We start from the raw sequence: 23143 nt of genomic DNA, 5'->3' as shown, positions 1-23143 counted from the left end.
CAGCACAATTTTGTTAAAGTGTGTGCAATTATTGCAGCATAAACAAATTAAATTTGCCCACAACAATTACTGGATGCAAAAAAGTTTAGTAAATCTGGTCTTTGTGAGTTGCACAGTGAGGTATTTAACAAAAATACAAATACACAACATTTACAACGTAAAAATGAATAATGCTTAATTAATGGGTAAGAACGTCAATGATGTGTCATAGGAGAGTTTAATAAAAAACATTTATGTTTTTACTCTGGCGTTCTTTTGTCTTACTCCTGCTATTGAGTACCTTGAACACTTTTGTATTTATACTAAGTAGTGAAAAATGTAAAAGGTGTGTTTTTCTTTTTAAAGCAGAGAAGCACAAACAGTGATGGAGAGCTTGAATTGATCTTAGCCCATTGCAATTAATATGGGCCACATTTGAGACCATTCATACATACTTACCATATGCACATCAGTCTTGGTTCTACTCCAGAAGGAACAGTACAGCACAAAATAATTGGCCTGGAGGACTCTGACAGGAACCCCAATCAACCCCAGAGCAGAATCCGTCTTATTGGGTTTTGTCAGTTAGGTGCAACTTGAATTCTAGACATATATGTGGGCTCTACGTATGGGAATAAACGTCAAACCTGGATTGCCTCACTTAGGAAAAAAAGATGGGAAAAATACTTCAAATAATGTAATTCAATGTTTATTATTTTTAACTATATTCCAGTCTGTTTATTTTAAACTAATTTCTGCACTCCTAACAGAAGCCAATCAAATTCAAATCAATCTTGGTCCTGTTATAGACAGAGATGAACCATATGAAATCAGCTTTTACCACAATCTCCAATATTAATAATCCAGTCCAAAAAACTAGAGGATATTTCCTCTGAAGTGGAACACAGGGTATGCAGACCAGTTTCATCCATAATGGCCATAATGGCCATTATCAGTGAGGTGAAGCTTCAATCCACAGTAAGCTACATTGCCCAGGTCTCGGCATTACATTTAGAAGACTTCGGTCAGAATTATGATAGAGTAACGGACTCAATGCTGGAAATAATCTTAGCACCAGGTAAATACTCTGCCACGGTTCAGACTATTACATTTCTGCTCACTGTTCCACTTCAGACATGGACCAACCAAGAGCAAATTAACCAAGGTAGTGATGCACTAGAAATGTGTCGCCTGAATTGCTAGGGCAGTCCTTTTAGATACATTCCAGCCCATCCTTTATCTGCTCATCACACCATTCCAGTACAGACAACATATGTAAATCAGCCCTTGTCATGGGTCATAAGAAGTAGTTCCATGCGAACAGCTAGGCCACATTTCCACTGAATAGGAAGACGAGCAACCTTAGACCAGTTTCTTCCACGCCCCTTTGCCTTTTAGCAAACTTTTGTATTATTGGATATGTGGAGAACATATTCATTTCCATATTTACACTGGGCTACACTTTCCAGCAAATCAGGCAACACAGTGACACAGTCTTTTGTTTGCAAATGTGTGAAACAGTGGGGAGGTTTTCATTGTCATATTAATTATGGGACTATCTGAAATCCCCATCTGTGCCCTGCTTTAAAGAGCCCAGGAAGCCATTAGTGATGAAAGTTCAGTTTTTAAGATATTTTTTGCCATCGTGTTTAAAAGTTGCATTATTTGTCCGAGAAGAACATCTATGAAAAAAATGTACCGCTCGAAACAATTCATCGGGTATTTTTTTGTTGTGAATCCAATTCCTTATCCCGATACAAAATTGTAAATTGGCCCGATAGATCTAGGTTCCCCTACAGCGGATGAAAACTTCCAGGAGCTGTGGCAAACCTGCATGTTTACATTTATTTTATGGCCTTTCTGGTAGAGATAACATTGACAACTCTTGCCTTCAGACATATATATTTCAATAGAAAATGTATTACAAATGCAATGGTCTTCTCAGTATTAAATATTTTATGATATGATACACCCAATACCCTAACCCGTCCTGCCCAAAATATAGTCTCCCTGAATAGGTGAAGCATGCTCACTTCTTATTTATGCTTTGCTCAGTAGGGTGCATGAGAAAATGTTCCAGAATTACATTTTGTTTCCATTGCAGTCTTGGGGAAATGACTAAGGCAATGCCCACAGTCCGAAGGGAAAGTGAAGAAGGGGGTTGTGAAAGAGCCAGGAAGTGGAAGAAGAGAAAATATCAACATTTTAGATTTGCATGGACAGACAGAAGAGATTTTGTTGGTACAGCGGGTACCAGGAAACCATGAATACAACAAGAATGCTCTAGTATAAGGGGCATATTTATGACCAGCGGTACATGCGTGCCTCAAACCTTAAGTGAGATTTTTAAAGCACGCAGGGCTGCTTTGCTTGGCACTGAGTGGCTCCATAAATCGGAAGTAAAGCAACTCAGCACAAATCGCTGTATTGCGTTACTCCGCCCTAAGAAGGCATTCCAATGACCTTATGTGGGTGGTCCCACACAAATCCCATGGTTTTTGATGGATTCTCAGATTTACCCAAATTTGTAAACTTTGTAATGCTCCAAAAAGTTTCACCTTTATAAGGGAGGCATAACGAGGAGAAATATCCTGTATATCCTGTATTTCTCCTTGTTATTGCCTCTTTCTATATGTGCGGCTTTGTGTGGCACACATAGAAAAGGGAATTTGCCTCTCAGGATTGTTTTTGTGCAGGAAGGTGCTCCTTCCTGCAAAAAAACATTCCTGCATGCATCGGAGGTACTAGGCTTCCAAAAGGGTGCCAGTGCAGGGGAAAAGGCAAGAATGCACTGTATTGACTTAAATACAGTGCATTCCTGCCCTTTCCCTGTCATACAGTGCAGCGCAGCAAGATGCATGCTGCGCTGTGCTGTGCTGTGTGACAGGTTCGTAAATCTACCCCTGAGGTAGATAGCAGAGAGTAGATGGGTGAAAGTGGAACTGCTGGATTGGATAAAGGCAGGAGAGCAAAGGTGATAACTATATTAAATTCATATTCTGGATGTAGCTGTCTAATTTAGTACAGCCACTAAATGGGAGCTCATTTTTCACATCCACATTCACTTGTGGAAACAGTGATCCGGGTCTTGTCATAAAAGGCATTTGTTCATCTGTTGATTTTCTGTTTATATTTTGCCTTGACATCTGACTAAAATGTTGTACATATAACAGTAAAATTGTTCTGATGACTTGTCGTGTTTTTATGGTTTGCCTTTACACATTTTAAAATAGTTTCAGTGTGCCAGGATTTTTTTAAAATTTCTTTCAGTTTCTAAATTTTGTATAATGTCCCACAGAAAGTGATTGGAAACATAATGCCTTATGTATATTGTTTGTTTTGTAAAGAAATGGCATACAACACACGCACGCACAAACACGGACGCAAGGACACTACTTCTTACTAAGTTGCACTTACAGCGGCACACCACTTTCTTATCAGTTTTGGAAAATCATCTCCGGACATTTCAGTTGGGCATTAATTTAGATCATTCTATTTTCTGTCAAGCAATGAGGAATACATGTAGGATTTTTACTAATTCTTGAATGCGGCATACCAGATTATCTTTTCTTTCTCATTTTCTCTTCTATATGTAGCATATATGTACCAGTGGGACATTTCAAATGGATTTTATTTTCACTGTGGAATGAGTTATGGAACCTCTTCTACTCACTCTTCTGGTAAAATAAAATTCATTTGAAATGACTCACTGATAAATGCATTGCAGATGACATAGAGTATGATTTCTACATTTTCATTATTCCTTTCATTTTCTCGAGTGCTGTGTGATTTTTCATTACTGCCCACAAACAAGTATGTGTATGCCAGCTCTCTCCTTCATTTCACTCTCCATTGGTGCAGCAACATTGATTGGCTATTGGAATAAAAACAAATTGCCACTTTCGCCTTATTTTAAATCATACGCTTTTCAATGTTCAGAAGAGGAGAACAACCCCAAGGACAGCGTTGCTCTAAATGATTTGAAAATACAAAAGCCATTAAATTAACTTAATTTGCAACTGAAAAAGATAGCCCTAAACACTTTCATACTGTTTTAACTGCGATTGTTGACAGATGAATGATAGAAGCTTTGGCAAGGTCAATCAGCCTCGCTTTTGCCAATGCTGTGTGGGCAACGCTTTTGGTTTTGGCAGTGGATTTTTCTGTCTAATTTCTCATTACATTGCTAGAAAAGCCGTGTGACAAGTAATGTAATTTTTATCTCATAGCAGAATGTTAATAAAGTGTACTTTTTTTATTATGAGTCATTGACACATAAGTATCTGAACAGAATTCAGAAGTGACATCTAGAAATTACAGAAAATAAAAGAATCAAAAAAGAAAGGAAGCACATAGTTTAAAACAGTTGACCCAAAACGTTGTGCATATGATTAATAAATTGACAGACAAGTGACCCTTCTACAAGAATTGCGCAGAATCCTCTCAGCCAACTGATGTTCAGCTGCTCAATTTTAATTCGACCTGAATGTCATTTTTCTGACAGTGGTTGCGACACTTTCGTCACTTTTTGAATCTCAACACACAAGATCCGACTGAGCTGGGGACTGAGATTAGTGTGGGTGCATGAGACCATCCATCCTATTTAGAGTGGATGACAAGATGCTCTTTTTCAGGTTGGTAAACCCTGGTGGTCCTGAACTAAAACAAAAATTATAATAGCCCACAGGGCCTGAGAGCAAACTCCCAGAGTGGCATGGTCATTTGTTTTTCAAAAAAGAACTCCGACTTTGGGAACTGTTTTCGAAATATATAAAATGTTTGCGGAGTGGCCACCTGAGACATGGTAGTAGTCCACCAAATGTTCAGCACCTTCAGAGGAGCTACTATGTTTTTGAATCCTCTGAAAGCACAGCGATAGATTGCTGTAGGGCCAGCACAGACCTCTAAATATGGTTGGCGGTAGTACAGCCAGGGTGGCAGAGGTAACTAGTTCCGCCACCTAACAAGTTTCAAGAACCATTTTGCCTGAAGTGCCCGACTGACCAGTTGCAACTGAACCTGTACTGGACACTTCTAGTGACCTCTGTTGGAGTGAGACTTGGCCTGTAATGCCTTTTCCTGAGAACCTGGCAGCCTTAAGAGTGAGCAAGAGGAGCTGCTCCAGCAATAAATCTGGAGATAGAAATCTTAATCAAGTCGGAAAAGTGGGTCTAGCCTTAAGTTTAAATTATTGAATCAATATTTTACCCTAACAAGTTTGTAGTCGTATTCTCTGTAGTAGACTCACAGCTACTCTAAGTCAAGTCAAGAATACTTATTATGATAGGGAACTCCAGCGGTGGTCCACACAAAAAATAACAACAATAAAAAACAAAAAACAATACATATACATTATAAATCAGCGTAAAAAATAAAACTCCTCCAACGTTTACCTAGCTTGCAATTTTAAGGCAAACGTTTCAAAAGGAATTAGCAAGTTGATAGTACTAGAGAACACTTCATTGGGTGGAAACATGGCAGACTTAAAAAGTGACATTGCACATAATAATCTCAAAAGCAGATAACAAGTTCCTAGAGGACAGCCTCTTTCGCCAGCTAGATAGACTGCTTAGAGACACACTGCACTTGAGAAAATTCCAATTGTCCCTAGTGGGATGAGCAGCCTTGTTCAAAATTATGGGATTGCCAAGACTTTTATATGTTTTGAAAAATACCCCTTGTACAATATCGCACTGTTTTTTTTTAAAGAAGATAGTAAAGGAATTAAGACAACTCTTATGGGATGGATGAAAATCTAAAATAGCTCTGATTAATCTGCAACAAAGTGTGTTTGAGGACAGACTGGCAATCCCCGACACCAAAAAATACTATTGGGCAGCACAATTAATAACATAAATGAGTGGGAATTTGCGAAATGAGAGGAACCGGCATATAGAGTCGACCGCGTAGGGGGGATACCTAGCTGCATTATACAGTTGGCGCACAAGCAGCACATTACCTATACACACACAAATGACAGTAAATATGTGGAGGGAGGCAACTACATTCCTAGGTTGGAAAAAGAAATGGACTGGGCGAACTCCATTGTGGGAAGGTGACCTACCGCGGAAAGTGAGCCAGCTAAAGGGGTTTCTTAAATTGCAGATAAGTATCCAATGTCTGATACGGAATTTCTGAGATATTTACAACTAAAACATGCCTTTACGGGACACATCCCAGAAGGGAAACAATTAACGGAACACACTCCACTTAAAGATAGATTACTTATGGACCCCATGCCAGAGAAAGCCGTTTATCCACTGTACAAAAAAATAATGAATAACTCCCCAGACCCTCTCACGGCTCTCCGGGAAGGTTGGGCAAGGGAGCTGGAGACAATCGAAGACGATGAGTGGACATAAGCGATACAGAGTCCAAGGGATGTAACAATTAGATCAAGCCTAATACAGCTGTCCATATTACATAGATCATACCCCTCAAGAGCACTACTGCCTCGTATAGGACAAAGCGACTGAGATCAGTGTGCAAGGGGCTGTGGGGAGGTTGGCTCCTTTTACCATACACTGTGGTCATACCCAATAATTCAACAATTTTGAAGGGAAATTATAGAGGCCATGTCAGAAGTGATACACCAAGAGGTCACATATGAAGCTAAATGGCATATTATTTGCGTGACTGGAGATGATAAGTGGCCCAAATACTCCAAGATATGGCTCATGACAGCTGGCAGAGCAGCCAACGGAAATATAGCAAGGGTGTGGGGTGCGAGTCAGCCACCGAGTGTTGCGAAGTGGAAGGAAGATTTAGACTGGTGTTGCAATGCTGAAAAAGTGGTGCTCCAGGGCAGGGGGTGCACAAGGAAATGGAACAAAATATGGGGTACATGGACCCAACACAGAGGGTTCTGAGATATCTATCAGAGCAGCGGGTAGGGGGAGAGGCGGGGGAACACCATGTACTGTACTGTATTGTAATCATAACTAAGATTGATTGTAATGATATATCTCTTCATTGTATACAGTAAGGCGCATAGATGTTAAGACAGACAGCCTTGATAGTGTATGAAATGTATTTTGCTAATGGACGCACTGACAGGTCCTTTGCTTGTTTACTTAATAAAAAGATTTACCAAAAAATGTGACATGGCGCATGGTGCAATATGAAATATACAAATAATACATATTTTAAATCCAGAATTAACAGAAAGTACAAGACCTGTAGTATCTGAGCAACAGGTACCTGAAAATTTGCAGAACTTCTGTTGTTCAATAGACAGTACTGACCATAGAGAAAGAAGTCATGCATGGTATGACATAAGGTGTGCAAATACGCAAGTTTAAAATCTTATAGCTACAACGTTAAAACATAACCATACATAAACTAACTGCCACCGGCCAAACCTGAAGATGATGGCATTATACAACTCAAAACGGTAGAGCTAACCGCAACCTTTTTTAAGAAATGTTCCATTGGTTGGGAGCATTATCGACTTGCGGGCCAACCAGGCAGTACATAAGTGCATCCACTGCAGTTATTCACCCACTTTCTAATAAGAATGATGAGTTGAGAGGTGTGAAGAAAGATTGGAGAGAGAGGTGAAAGTAAGCAACTACAGGAAAGCTGGGAGAGGCTTGAATTGGGGAAGGCACAATACAGCAAGCAAGTTGGCTTGGTGAAAGACACAACATGAGAAAGAACAAGGACATTGAGACTTAGGGGCATATTATCAAGCCAGGCGATAAAATTATCGCCGCTTTAGCGGCAGAAAACTGCTGCTAAAACGGTGATAATGGGCTTGATAATATGCTCTATGGAATTCCAATTGAAGCCCATGTTAGATGTCCTTCACATCTAACATGGGCTTCAATTGGAATTCCATAGAGCATATTATCAAGCCCATTATCGCCGCTTTAGCTGCAGTTTTCTGCCGCTAAAGCGGCGATAATTTTAACGTCGTTTCTTGATAATATGCCCCTAAGTGATGCTGATCAGGAGCATGAAAGGGTAGAGAGAAAAGGGAGGGGAGCAGCAGTGGCCTGTGCAGGTAAGAGCGGTGGGGCGGTGGGGCAGGGTGGTGGTGGATTTCTACAGACGACGACAAGTGAAAATTAATTATTTGTTTAATTTTCCCTCGTGGTCATCAGTCGAATCACCCCAACCTGGCCCCACCGCCCCACTGCTCTTACCAGCATGGGCCGCTCCTGGAGGGGAGTTAGTGAGGTTTGAGAGACAGCAGACAGCGAGGAGCTAACTTGGAAGAAGTGGTATGGAGCACAAAGTAGAGAAAGGAGGAGGACAGACACTCTGTTAGAATACTAAATAGGAAATTAAACATAACATTTTTTACTTTGTTCATGGTTTCAGTAGTGGAAGGATACAAGACACATGCAAATAAAAGCATGCTTGTAGAACTGTGGTCGTCGGACAGGATGAAAACATAATAGGGAGCAACGCATTGAATTCTGGAAAAGCATGGAATACAATACTACCTGTAAAGGCCAGTAAAAGCTGTCCTTAGCGAGACAGCAAAAATGGCTCGCTTACAGAAAAAGATCAGACCCCAAGTGTGATTACCATCCATACAATTACAAAATATATGCCTACGTGCATTGCAGGCAATTAACAAAGCATTAAATATACAATACATATGCTCAGACAGATCTACTTGTATACTATACTGGGAAGTGGTTCTGAATTTAGATTACAGTAGTAAGTTTTCAAGGGAAATGTCAGAGGAGCTTTCAGTGGCCCTCATTCTGAGAGGTCATAATTACTGGTTGGGCTACTATCCCTGTTATCAGCCCCATTTGGAATTATGAAGACCTCAGAATTACCTCAGCGGCTGGTTTTTGCTGAAATCTCAGGGAAACTGCAGGGTAATTCGGTTTCATCGTGCACCCATGGAGATAAGGGAAACACTGGTGCTAGTGTCTTTAACTCTGGGGTCCACAACACCCTACGACCTGCACTAGGGAACTCCTAAGGAGGGATTGTAATTCATACAATGGAGAGAAACCCTCACGGGGTTAATTTCATGAAATCTCAGAAATATTGTACACTTCATGTACACATATATTATGATACAGCTGTAAGTTTTCAAATGTAATCAAATTTAAGTGGTCTATAACTGCTGGTAAAACGCCCCACCTAGGTCCTCATGACAAGTGTGCTGGAATAGGGTAGGGAATTCACCACACACGGTAAATACCATTACCCTGGTGTGAGATATTTACCATGTGTGATAAATACCTCCTATTCTGAGTTTTCAACAGAAAACAAGGCATAATAACAAACACAATTCATTTCTCCTGAATCCCACGTTTTGCCTTTTTTCCAGTCCTTTTCCCCAAATAAATTGTGGCAGGTTTGACCTGTTGGAATTTATCAGAGGAATACTGTGAGGTTGGAATAATTATCACACAACTCATAATTCCGATCCCTGTTTTTGGAAATGGTTAGCTTCGTGGTCAAGTTTTCACTACAGAGATATTTGTGCAACCTGAAGTTTAGAATCTAGATAGGCGACTATAAGCTAAATATCAATCAAGGGTCTATAGAGAATGAATACATATGATTTGGTGCACATTATGTCAATTTTGAGATATTAAGAGAGTTTTCAGTTTCTTGTGTGCACTGTATGCAATGGATAATGCAAGTCAGCAAAGGCTTCCATTATCATATAGAGGAACAAGGCCAAATGAAAAGTTCCTTTATCATGTTATGACACTCTGATTTGACTTGATATAGTCGTATGATGTACAGCACTATTCACTGCAATACATGGTCACACCATCACCTTTCCCCCAAACCCCATAAACCCTTGGTGCATAGCTTTTTCACATGAAAGAAAGAGCTTCTTTGCAACCACGAAGAATAAAAAAAAAGAATCTCTCGTGCAAAATTATACACACAAAAAAAAGATGTTAGATAATTGTTACAAAAAGAAATTAGGATCGTTTTAATACAAGACAATTTGCAAAAACAGGCGTAGAAGCAAGTAATGTGTTGAAACATACAGAGAAAATCTAACTTTTATACAATTACCAAAGGAGTGGAAAAAAGAAACATTTTACCATAAATATCTCCTTTCTCCTTGTCACTGCCCAGCTAGAAAAACAGAGGAGAAGAAAAGCCTCACTTCGTTTTTTTTGTCTTTAAACTTCTGCTTTATTCATGCTCTGTGACTGAATGTATGACGTTACAACGCGATCTTTACACCGCGATACGTTTACAATGCAGTCATTATGATGACTTGTGCTAGAGGCACTGGACTTAGGAATAGTATGATTTACTATTCCAACTCCAGCCTACAAAACATTAGGGAAGGTGATGGAATAGTAAATCATACTATTCCTTAGTGTATAGCGCCATCGAGCGCAAGTCGTTGTAACAAATTGCGTTGTAATGGCCACGTTGTAAACGTATCGCGGTGTAAATACCGCGTTGTAAAAGATGTCTCCCTCTGTGACTTGACTTGCCTTTCCAATCGTCTCCTGGCTCTGACAGCAGGCATTGCAACATCAAAACGGAACTGTAATAAGTTATTACAATTGAGCAGCTATGTTAAATCTTTATTATAGACAACTGGGTGCATCATAAGTCGCCTAGTATGCAGAAAATATAGGTGGGGTGTGGGAGTTTATACAGAGATTGCAGGATCCCATGTTATGTAAAAAGTATAATCATTGTACTGAAATGTTACTTATCAAGCATATATTTGACTCTGACATTCGATAAGGTTTATGATTTGGTTACTAATGTGATTCACTGCCTTGCTTCATATTTCACAGGTACCATAAACCATGCAGATCTGTAATTTAAAATGTAAATTTTCAGTCATCTGTGGTTTTAAAATGTTACCTTAGATGCGAATGTATTATATATTATATCTGAATCAGGCAGATCTATTTTCAAGAACATGACCAGAGATGGAAGAGTGTACAACGTCCTTCAGTCATTGCTTTTTGAAGTATCTTTCACATTTTCAATCAGTCCATACTCCACAAGAGCATTATGCAGGTTTACATTTTGTAGAAGCAGTTTATCCTGTAGTAAGCTCATAGTAGATTTGGGGCTGGGGGAGGGGATGTCTGTCAGGACAATAACAGCACACCACTTCCTAGCACAAGCAATGTGTTATATGGGTAGAACAGCAGAGAAGTAAAGGTGAATTAATTGTATTGCTTGGGGCCAGGTTTCCTTGAGATTAGCTCTTGCCCATGTCTTGGTCCCATTCCCCAACACAGCTCAAGCCTCCCAGGGATAGCGCAACGGTTCATTCCCTGCAGCAACCAGAATGTTCGTCCTGCTATAAGAAGTCACAACATTTTGAAATGCTGGCAAAACCTCAGGTGCAAACACTTGAGAAGGGGAGAAGAGGAGTGATGGAGGAGGGTTGGCAGGCGAGCAGGACAAAAGTGAGGTCAGGCTCATGAAGCAGCAGTGGGTAAGAAAGCAAAGCTGGGTCAGATTGTGTTTGTTAGAGGATTTATAAATGGTGCTGGGAATTATGCTTAAATGATAGATATTCAAAGTATACAGAAATAGTATTATGCATATGCTATCATCTCTTGAACAATGTGACATAGACATGTTTCGATACCCGTGGATGTGCAGAAGAGCACATGCGCATAAAGGACCCAACCTTCTAGATTCCTACAGAAAAAAAACAAGGAGACACATTCACTGAGATATTACAATCAGGGTAACCCCTTGAAGGTGTACTCCAGCACGTACATAATTTATAGCAACTACAAATATACACAACACTACTGCATTTCTCTTAATGTACACATTTCAGATGGCTAACTTAAATCTTGCCCGTGTTTTCCTCACCAATGGACATAATAAATGATTTAGGAAAATAGTTTTAAACACAGCACAGGCTAATGAGCAACAAAGCATCTCTTGAAGTAAACATGGGTCACACTTTGCCTATAGAAGCCGAAACCGATTTTCCATAGAACATTCCAGTACACCCATAGGGTACTCCAATATGAAAAGAAAACTAAAATGTCAAATCCGACATTCTCCATCTCGTTAGATCTTAGGCTGTTGTTGGACTTGGACCTTTTTGCAGGGTCATTCTTGAAGCTTTTGCCTTCCTCCTGTATTTTGTACGACCTGTTGTTGGCTGTTTTATGACTCTGGGCACTTTACCACTGCTGATCAGTGCTAAAGTGCATATGCTCCCTATTGTAAATTCATGTATTGATTGGTGACTCCATGATTGGGTTATTTGATTTACTTGTCAGACCCTAGTATAGTGCACCGTGTGTCGACTGGGCTTGTAAATCAAATGCTGCTGGTGGGCTTGCAACACTGGATGTGCCACCCACAGAATCAGCCTGTAAATTGTGTCTTAGGCCTGCCATTGCAGAGCCTGTGTGCAGTCTACTACTGCCATATCAACTTAGTAAGTGCACCCACTTACCAGTCCCTAAACTTTCCCATTCTTCATATCAGACACCCCTAAGGCAGGCCCAAGGGCAAGGTGCATTGTAAGTATAAGGTTGAACATGCCCTGGAGTGTGTGGCTTGTCCTAATAGTGGCCCAGTGTCTGCCTGTCCTTTTATTCAACCAGTGGGCAACTTGGAAATTCCAGTGGTCATCACCGACACAATGGTTAACTGGGCTGGAGGTTAGTGGAATGCTGGGGGACTGGTGACTGTTAGATGCTGAGCTGTTGGGTGGACTGGTGGTCATTTTGTACCTCTGCTGAATAAACACTTGAAAATGGATACCTTGTTGGTTTGGTGACTTTATCTTAACACTGGTGACAGGCATCAGTGGACCACCAGTTTCCCTGTGAACCCATGGATGGATAGCAAAGATGTATTGGATACATTTTTAACTTCAGAGTCATGAAAGGGGTGAATTGTGAGTACTTTTACCACTCACATTGAAGTGTGTCTTTACCCTGGCTGCTTGCGTTTATCTAACTCTCGACATTGTTTGCGGATAAAGAATTACCCTTTATCAGTTGAACAGTTCATATTATGGCACACGCTTCCTTGGATTCCACACGCATCAACTTACAAGCTTGGTGAGAGCACAGTGTGTGAAGTCCTCCCTGCGCTGTGATGATCCATATCTTCCCGCGTGCCATTCTTCGTCTGCTGTGGGTCTGGAAGCTGTGACCTACGTGCACATCTTGTAGCAGTCTTCTTCTTCTTCTTCATGTTTCAGACTAAGCAGATGAGTGATCAGCTCTCTGGGATAGACATCAGTAGAGCGTGAGCGTACACTCAGGATGGGGGGATCATCGGGTCATGGAGCATGCATGCATACAGCTCATTTAGTGTACCAATGCTGTTGATCATAGTCTTTCCCTTGTGCATGCACAGTGATTTCCTTGTGCATCCATGGTGTTGTGCACATCAATTTCTTCAATCTTGAATTTCATGTTCTATGCGCGTCTAGTGTCATTACATGCCCGGTGATGCGCACACCTTCTGGGATGAAATGTGTTTTATTCTAGTATTTCTTTCTATATCTTTTGAAAACAAGCCGCAGCGCAGTGATGCACACACTTTCCATCTTCAGGAACTTGCATTGGATTACATTGTAAGAGGTAAAACTGATGAAATAGTGAAATTGTACTGTGTTTGTACTACTATAATTCTTCATTTTGCTAGTTGCGAGACTTATGAACATATTTTACAGCTAGATTTCATTTTTTTGTGGTTACAAAATTTATACAAATAATTTGAATTCACTTAATCTCAAAATGGCGCCATCCAGGATGTCTCAGCCACCACAATTTCTTTTGGATAAGGGTGATTCCATTTTGCAATGGAATAGATGGAAACTTTTATTTTTCTCGTATCTTCTTGCAATTGATGGTGAGAAATTTTCAGCCCTTAGAAATCAAGCAGTTTTATTACACAATCTAGGGATTGAAGGCAGACATGTTTATGAGAGTTTGGAAGAAATTGCTCTGGGGCATGGTGAAGGGAACCAAATAATGTTTTTGACATGTCTGCCATGATGCTGGAAAGGCATTTTGGGGCAACAATTAATTTGGTACTGGAGTGACACCAAGTTTTTCACAAGAGTTCAGGGTAAGCAAGAGAAAGTTGGGAGCTACTCTAAAAACGCTGGCACGCACCTGTGTATTTGAGTAACTCACTGATTCCTTGGGGGCATATCAACAAGGGCTTTATCTCTGCTTTTTTGGCTTTAAAAGCCAAAAAAGGAGAGATAAAACTAGCGCCCTATCAACAACAGGGTGCTAACATGCAAATTTGCATGTTAGCACCCTTTTACTCTACGCTTCCCCTTGCATCTCTAATGAGATGCAAAGGGGGCGTTCCAGAGTAAAATAATAGGAGAAATGTCGCTAAGCGACATTTCTCCTATTATCAAGAATGACGCTAACCCTGTTAGAGACAAAAAAAGCAGCGCTAACCGCGCTTTTTTACGTCTGGTATTTTTCTGACTTAGCCATGATATCCTATGGAAGGAGGATATCATGGCTAAGTTTGCCTGTCCCTATCAACAAGGTAACGTGAGATTATCGCTGGGTTTCCAGCGATAATCTCACGTTAGCCTGTTAGCGTGAGGATTTTTATCGCTATTGAGATAAGCGTTGCTAATAGCACGCTATCTCAGCGATAAAAATTCACGCTAGCCGGCGATAATTATCCTAGCGCTAAGTGCGCTTAGAGATAATTATCGCCGGTTGTTGTTGATATGCCCCTTGGTGAGGGACCAGATAGTTAAATACACCAATGATGTTAGAGTCCAGCAGAAACTCCTTGCTAAAAATCCAGATTTAAAAGAAACAATAGCTATTGTTTAGGGTTTGGAAAACACAAACATGTGGGTGCGTGAAATGAGGGAGGACAAGAATATAGAGGTGACACCTGATGAGGTTGTTGTGCATGAGATATTGAAGGATGGGGATAAAGTAGGTGAAGCATAAAAAACAAGCAGCAGAGTTATTCGTTAAACATCTTTTGGAAATGAATATCCAAATGGTGGACATCCTGCTAGTGGTATGAAGTGTTTCAGATGTGGAAGTGAGGGACATTTGTCCAATAGTCCTGTCTGTTTTATGAGACTTGCCGCATGCAAAAATTGTGGCAAGAAAGGTCACTATGCCCGTGTGTGTCGCAGTGCCTGGTGTCAGGTAGTGCACTGTTTAGAGGAGGAAATGAAGATTGTTGTGAGTGTAAGAGATGACGGTGTAATCGATAGTGACAAGTTGGAGATGCCCGAATGTGAAATATTAGTTGGAGGAAAACAATTATCAGTCTTGGCTGATTTCAGATCACCTTATACTAAGGTCGCTGTCACAAATTGGGAAGTCTTGTTGGGAGGGAATGAGATTGAGCTTTCTCCACCAGACATCAACCCTATGGGGTATGGTGGTGTAAAGATAGATTTTTGGGGGGTATGCAATGTTTAAAAAAATACAATTTAAGGACAGGGAAACTGTGGGAAAGGTTTACGTTGCAAGGAGAGGAGATAACCTGCTGGGGTGGAGGCACCAAAGAGACATGGGTATCACCCTGAACCCCAATACCCCTGAGAAGGTGTTGCTGCTGCCCATTAATCGACCATCTGAGGATGTGTGTTCTCAATTTCCCAAAGTGTTTTGTGAGAATCTAGGCTTGATAAAGGATTTTGAGCATAGGATTATTTTAAAGCATGAAGCCCAACTTTTGGAGGCCAAAGTCAGGAAGGTGAAGCACCTTATGATGGAGCCTTTGGAACCTGAGCTTAAGAGATTTTTGGAAGCTGCTGTCGTTGAGGAGATTGAATGCACGGAGTGGTTGGCCCCGATTGTTTTGCACTTAAGGATGGAAGGAAACATACCAGGATGTGTGTGGACTTGAGGGGCCTCAACAATCACATCTGGGTGGACAGGCAGCCCTTGCCTAACATTTTGGAAACAGTGGCTTTAATAAAAGATGCAAAGTTTTTCAGTGTAATGGACTTCTCCTCCGCTTACCACCAAGTTATATTGCATCCAGATTCTAGGCTCCTCACAGCATTCATAACTCTCCTAGGTGCTTTCAGATTTGTTGACATGCCATTCAGAATGGTGTCTGTGGCTGCTTGCTTCTAAAGAGTAATGACTAAAGTGGAGGGATTATGCAAGGTTCTAATTTTTCAGGTTGACATTTTGGATGAGACCTGGAGGAACATGACAAAAAGTTGTGGAAAGTACTTAATCATTTGCAAGATGCTGGATTGGTAATCAAAAAAGAAAAGTGCAAGTTTCGAGTGATTTCAGTGAATTATCTTGAACACACAATTTCAGCAGAAGGAATTAGTCCTAAACTGACTTAGCTGAAAGCATTGTGAAAGCACCCATGCCAGAGAATAAAGATCAAGTACGATCTTTCCTGGGACTGGCAGAATTTTGTTCAAAATTATTGTCCAATTTTGCCAGTTTGTCTTTACCTCTAAGATTGTTGCAAAAAAAAAGGCAAAGTTTGTGTGGTCAGAGGAGTGTACTGTTGCTTTTGACAGCATCAAGAGTATTATTGGGAAGATGCCTACTTTAGGACATTTTGATGCATGCAAGAAGACTGTCCTGACAACTAATGCAAGTTTGAGTGGGTTGGGGGCTGTTCTGTCTCAAGTTGATGATGTGAATCCAGAATTGTGGCATTTGCTTCTTTTTCACTTTGAGGAGCAGAAGAACGTTATTCTGTTGTGGAACGTGAGGCATTGGCTGTGTTTTGGGCACTTCACCATTTCATTTTGTTGGGTATACCTGTGTTGGTCAGATCAGACCATCAGCTGTTATGTCAGATTTTTACATGCAGGGTTTGGAGAATCTTTCTACGCGCATCAAAAGGTGGGTGGAAGGGTTGACTGAATTTAATTTCGGAGTGGAATATGTGCCGGATTCTAGAAATCTGCTAGAAGATTGTCTTTCCAGGACGCCCTTGGATCAGGGGGGTGAAGAAGTGGATGTTTCTTTGGTTGCGTGGGTGTCAGCTGTCAATGCTGATGAGTAGACTGCAGCATGCCATCAGGACAAGTGTTGGGAGGAGTTAAAAGGATTCATTGTGAAATGTTGGCCAGAGAACAGATATGTACCAGATTCCTTGAGGTGTTTCATGAATGTGAAAGATGAGCTATGTATAATGGAAGAAAAGCTGTTGAGGGGTCATAGAGTAATAACGCCTCATGGGTTGTGGAATAAGCTTATCAATTTGGTGCATGAAGAGCATCTTGGCAGGAATCTGACTAAAGCAGGAGTCCAAGAATGGTATTGGTGGCCGGGTATGGTTCAGCAAATTGAGCAAGTTGTAAAAGACTGCTGGGAATGTGCCAATAGTGACAAGATTAAGAGAACACGAATGGTTCCATTGTCACCTGTGGAGATCCCTATGGAGCCCTGTTCCAAGTTGGGATTGGATATTGCTGGCCCATTTGAACTTTTAGGTGCTGATTAATGCTTTGTGTTGTTATTGGTTGACTATAAGAGGGTGGTTACCAAGTGTGTACCTTCAGTCAGCACTAGGACAGTGATTGAATTTTTGACAGAGGAATTTTCCAGGGAACGCATACCCAGGTGTCTTGTCACAGATAATGGGGTGCAGTTTGCATCCCATAAGATGTGCTCTTTTCTCAAAGAATTATCTATTAAACAAAACAGTGTTGTATTCTCAACAGGCCAATGGTCTGGTGGAGAGAATGAACAAACGTGTTAAGAGTTGTGCACAACATGCTTTGCAAACCAAATCCCCTCTCAAAGACATGCTCAGGGAGACATGGTGGGCCCATCATATCACTCCCATTTGTGTGTCGTTGGCTTCTCATTTTTCTGTGTTGAGAGGCAGGAAACCACACAACAAATTGAGTCCTGTGTGGTTAAGGTTGAATTTTGACGGAGTGAAGGAGAAGAATGTGCTGAACCAAAACATCACTAATGGAAATATTCTATCCAAGAGAGTGCCGCATCAGGAGAAATATAAGGCCAGATTTGATATCAGAAATGGTGTTCAAAATAGGTGTTAGAATGTGGTTGAGAAGGTCTTGTTCAAGAAGCCAGGGCTTTTAAAGAAAGAACGTTCCAGGTTCATGGTTACGTTTACTATCTTGGAAGTAGGGAAGAATGTTGTGCGTTTGGACACTGGTGATGTACGGAGCATGTCTAGGCTGGTGAAGTGGAGTCGAGGTTGTCAGAGAGCTAACAGGACCTCATATGGAGATTGTTCTCCTAATCTATCAGGTCATTTGGATGAGCATGGTCAGAGTCTGAACAATGGTCATCCCACTGGTCAGAGTCTGAACAATGGTCAGTCTGCCAGAAGACTGAGGTACCGACCAGCGTGGCATAGTGATTATGCTATGTTGAGAGGTGTCAGGCTCATCCATGCTAGTATTGCCTTTTTGTTAGAGTATTTTTAGAGTACCTTTATCTTGTGATTGTGTTGCAAATATATTTTAGGCAATGTTAAGGCAATATTCATGTTTTTTTTTAAATTGTATTATTTGTTTTTAGTTTTCTTTTTGTTTGATATATGGGGGAAGACGTGTTTTGGCCTCTATGCTAGTCCTTGCTAGTCCTTGGACCAGTGTCTGCCTGACCTCCTATTCAGTCAGTGACACAATTGTTAACTGGGCTGGAGGTTGGTGGAATGCTGGGGGACTGGTGACAGATGCTGAGCTGTTGTGTGGACTGGTGGTCTTTTTGTACCTCTGCTGAATAAACACTTGAAAATGGACACCGTGTTGGTTTGGTGACTTCATCTTAACAGAAACATAACTATGCATTCATTAGAAGACTACCTTTGAATTGATGAGGCTACTTAGGTCAGATGCTAGACAGACAGTGATTTTCTTGTCTCTAATGTTAGTGTTTTTTTCAGGATAATGATGGGATTTCTCATTACGTTTCCCTTTCTGTTTTCCAAAACGTTTTCATGTTTCTAAACTGGTTCTACCCAAGTTTCATGGAAGCAAATCCTGGAAGCATTATTCTTCACAGCAATCTTTCACTAGAATGTCAGGACAGTGCGAATGAGTCCTTTCACAGCTCTTTTGCCAGAGACTAATGTTCTCCAAAGGGACAAAGAATCACAGCCATCCTTCTTGAAGCACATCAGCTATACCTCGTCAGGTCTCACAAAATACTAACTAGAAGTCAAGTTTTCAATGGATCAAGGCCCTCATTTACAAGAGGCTTGCACCACCGGATTGTCACTTTTGATGATGATCTGGCGACGCAAGCCTCTCAATCAAATCTATGCGGCGACGCAAAGTCATCCTGCATGGCTTAGCATGGCCTCACAGATATGGAGTAAGACAAACAGTAAAGACAGCTACTTTGCCTTACTCTACATCAAGGAGGCATTCCATGGGCTTTGCTATGGATGTTCTTGCTCAACATCCATGGATTTTGACATTGCCACAGATTTACAGCATCACATAAACCTGGGGTAGCGGCAAGAACTTACGCCTCCCCAGAGAGAATGTTTGCATTTCTCCTAGTTATTTCCTCTTTCCACATGTGGTGCATTATGTAGCACTCATAGAACAAGAAAAACTGCTCTCATGATTGTTTTTGTGCAGGAAGGTGCTCTTTCCTGCACAAAAAACTCATGCCAACAACACAGGCACCCTTGCACCATGGTAAAGGTTGCCTGCGTTGGGCTCGGCTGTGAATTGTGCACTGGCTAAAAGCACAGGAATGAACCATACCTTATAAACACAGTGAATTCCTGCTCTTTCAAATTGGCAAAGGGGAGCACAGCAAAATGACTTGCGCTGCTGCCCTAAGACAATTCTTTGTGAATGAGGGTCCAAGTTTCTTACTGCTGGTTAACAGTAACCAATGACGCTGTGGGCCTAATTGCGAGGTGGTCCTCGAACTGCCAGACACATAGGGGCATGGTGGTCTTATGACAACCCTATTACAATTAGGGCAATCAGACTGGCATTGCCTAACTGCAGATGCCAGGGAACTCTATTCCCTGGCGGTGTTGAGGCAGTCAGGAGGCAATAATATGCTTGGCAGGACCAAAGGTGTCCCGCCATGCATATTACGAGTTTTGTCTCCGCCATTGTTTTCATAACGATTCCTCTTCCATGAAAACAATGGCGGAGAGGAATCATGTGCCTCTTCGCCATGGGGTGCAGGCAGAGGGGCGCAACATGTGCCCCCCTGTGTGCATGCACCCCATTTCCTGAACGCCATGGACTTTATAGTCCATGTCAATCAGGTACTGTTTTTGGCATTCCCATTGCGGTGCCCATTTTGAGGGCACCGCCCCGTGAACGAAAAAAAAAGCCTGCCAGACACATGAAATACTCTGACAGGTGTCTCAACCAAAGGTTTTGGCTTTGCCCTAACAGTGATTTTGTTCACAGCTGGATTTAAAAAAAAAAAAATTATCAGGTCGATCGAGTGTTACTGCGGACTAAATTATAGAATTGGGACATTGACAGTGCTTAACTGAAGCTAATAGTACATTTCACACTGGGATGTGGTTACAGATGAACGTTTCACTAAATATTAGAACACCTGATGGAATGAAGCAGGGATGCATTCTTGCACCTTTGGGGCTTATTTCTGAGAGCCCTGCTTCACTTTTGCACCATGTAAAGTGGTAAATGCGTGACGCAGGGCCCTCAATTCTATTTATGAAGCCATGCAAAGTCACCATGCGTGGCTTGGAGTGGCCTCATAAGTCATGAGTAATTCGCTGCAGTCGCCTTACTCTGCACCCGGGTGTGATTCCATGGGTGTTGTGGTGGGTTTTCCCATGCAACACCCATGGAATTTGATGCTGCCCTAGATTTTCAAAATTATGTAAACCTGTGGAAGCTCCAAATCCATATGCCTCATGAGGTTAGGTGTAACAAGGATAACTATGTTTATTGCTCCTTCTTGTTGCACACATTAAAAGAGGAAAATGCCTCTTAGGATTGTCTTCCCTTCCTGCACAAAAAAGGACTGCATGTAACGGAGGTTTGAAAAAACAAGGGTACCCCAATATGTGAACCTGGGGCGGATAATGAGGTAAAAGAACAAAGGTTCTGGTGTGGCCTAAAAGGTCCAAATGCAAAGTGATCCTAGGGAGAGCACTATGGCTAAAAGAGATGAAAAATTAATTATCTTAAGGAGCAAGAACAATGTACATGGGGACGTAAGTCAGTTCATGTAAAACATTTATTTCCACAATAATAGTATTCAGGTGCTCACCCAATAAGTGAAAAAAAAGCGTGACGTGCAGGGTGATGGTGAAATAAAAAATTACGGCATGTCATTGACAACAATAGTAGAAAACTCTTCTAGAAACTTTTTGTACAATAGGACGTTTTTTTGTTGTAAGAGGTCAACGCCGTTTCAATCTCAATTGTTCGAGATCATCATCAGGACATATAGGGTGAGCAAACTGAATTAGTCCAGTAATTCTTGAGGAGAAATGAAAATTGCTTCAATGTAGCGGCTGTGGATATTTCGGTAAAGCGTACCGAATCGCTCTGTTCACATATCAGTCGCTGGGACAGATGTGTAATAAACGTACGAATCACTGCCAGTGATAATGTATTAAAGTAGAAGTTCAAGCTCGGACCCAGTTTGTTATTTAGGAAATCAGGGACGAAGAGCTGAGCGCGTCTTGCTGCTCTGGCTGCCTGCCTTCAGTGCGAGAGGCATGTAACGGAGGCACCCTTGCAGCATGTTGCAAGGATGTTTACGATGGCACTAGGCTGCCAAAACATTCTGTAAGTAAATCTGGGCCTTAGAGAACAGCATGTAATATATCATTTTTTGTGCTAGCATGACTGGAAAATCATTAACAGCATTTTAGTAGCAGCTATCAAAAAAATTTGGAAAATGATTCACTTACAAATCATATTTAAAGCCAATGTATTTATTAAAAATTACAAAAATAAAGATTTTGTTGACTTCCAAATGACAATTTTGCATCCATTGCTTGAAGAATTGTGAGCTGCAAAATACACCATCTAAAAATGTACTTCCCAGTCTTGTTTGAAATTCACCTGCTTTTACAAAAACATCCAAGGGGACTTGGAGGGAGAAAGACAGGGATAGCTGGTGAAATGTAGTCTTCTTTAGACTGCACTTAACGGGCTTATACTTGAGATTATAAATAAATGATTTTAACATCAATCAAGGCAGAGAGCTCTGAGCATGTTAACACTAGACAGCATTAGTCGTGACATTCATTTAGTACTTATATGTTTTAATACAAATCAGTCCCAAAAGCATACTGGTTTGTCATGATTTGCACATTAACATCAGAAGCCCTTTATGGAATGTGAAACGTGCATTGTGCATTTGGCGGTGAATACACTACGGACAAGAATAGGAACCACCTTGAAGTTATAGGGACAGCATTGAAGTTTTGACCTTCCTTTGACAGGATTCAAACGCAGATGAATTCAGATATTCCACTAACATCCACTCTAACCATCGAATCTGATTGTGTGTCATCACAGGTGTTTGAGTGTGAAACTACTGGTGCAGATGCATTGGAATTGCATTAAAGCCATTAGCTGCTAAGGTTTTATGGTGCAATCATCACAAGTGTGCAGCATTGTCAGACTGTGCACTTCAAGAGAGCTGTTCTTCTTAATTCACAACGTCAGAAGGCAACAGAGTTGTCAGTTTGAATTCAGCCCATGACAGGTCACATTTGCAGGCATCATTATTGCCGCTTCCTAATTGTCATCAGGATTCATGTTGCAATTACCTTAAACATATCTTTTCCGAAAAAAAGATTCAGCAATGTCCTGGAGCATAGCTAGAACATTCCTCCCATCCCTGGGTCTGCAGATAACAAGTCCAATGTTTGATTTCATCACATTAAGCTTTTTTATAATTTCTGTTTGTATAATTTGGCTTTAGAACAACAAAGAGAATCTAAGACAAACAGTTTAATTAAAAAATGGTAACGCTAACACAAAAGGTAATGGATTTTTAAAGGTACCGGTGCCAAGAAAGTCAAACCACTGGCCTTACCAATGACTATGTCACACACACTAAAAACAGCTAAAATCACCTCATGCAGTAGCATTCATGACAATGCCCGGAAAGACCAGGGTGTGCACCGTAATTTCACATATGTTTACAGGATTGCAAACAAAAGGCACACAAATGCACAGCAAATGAACGTAATGAAGAATAACTTAGGACTTGCAGGCGCCCATCATCCTACATGCGCAAATATTTGACACAAATGTTGACATGATATCAAAATGTATTAA

Source organism: Triturus cristatus, chromosome 2_2 (assembly GCF_964204655.1).
Source record: "Triturus cristatus chromosome 2_2, aTriCri1.1, whole genome shotgun sequence".
Taxonomy (NCBI): Eukaryota; Metazoa; Chordata; class Amphibia; order Caudata; family Salamandridae; genus Triturus; species Triturus cristatus.
Note: the sequence above shows the minus strand (reverse complement) of the source record.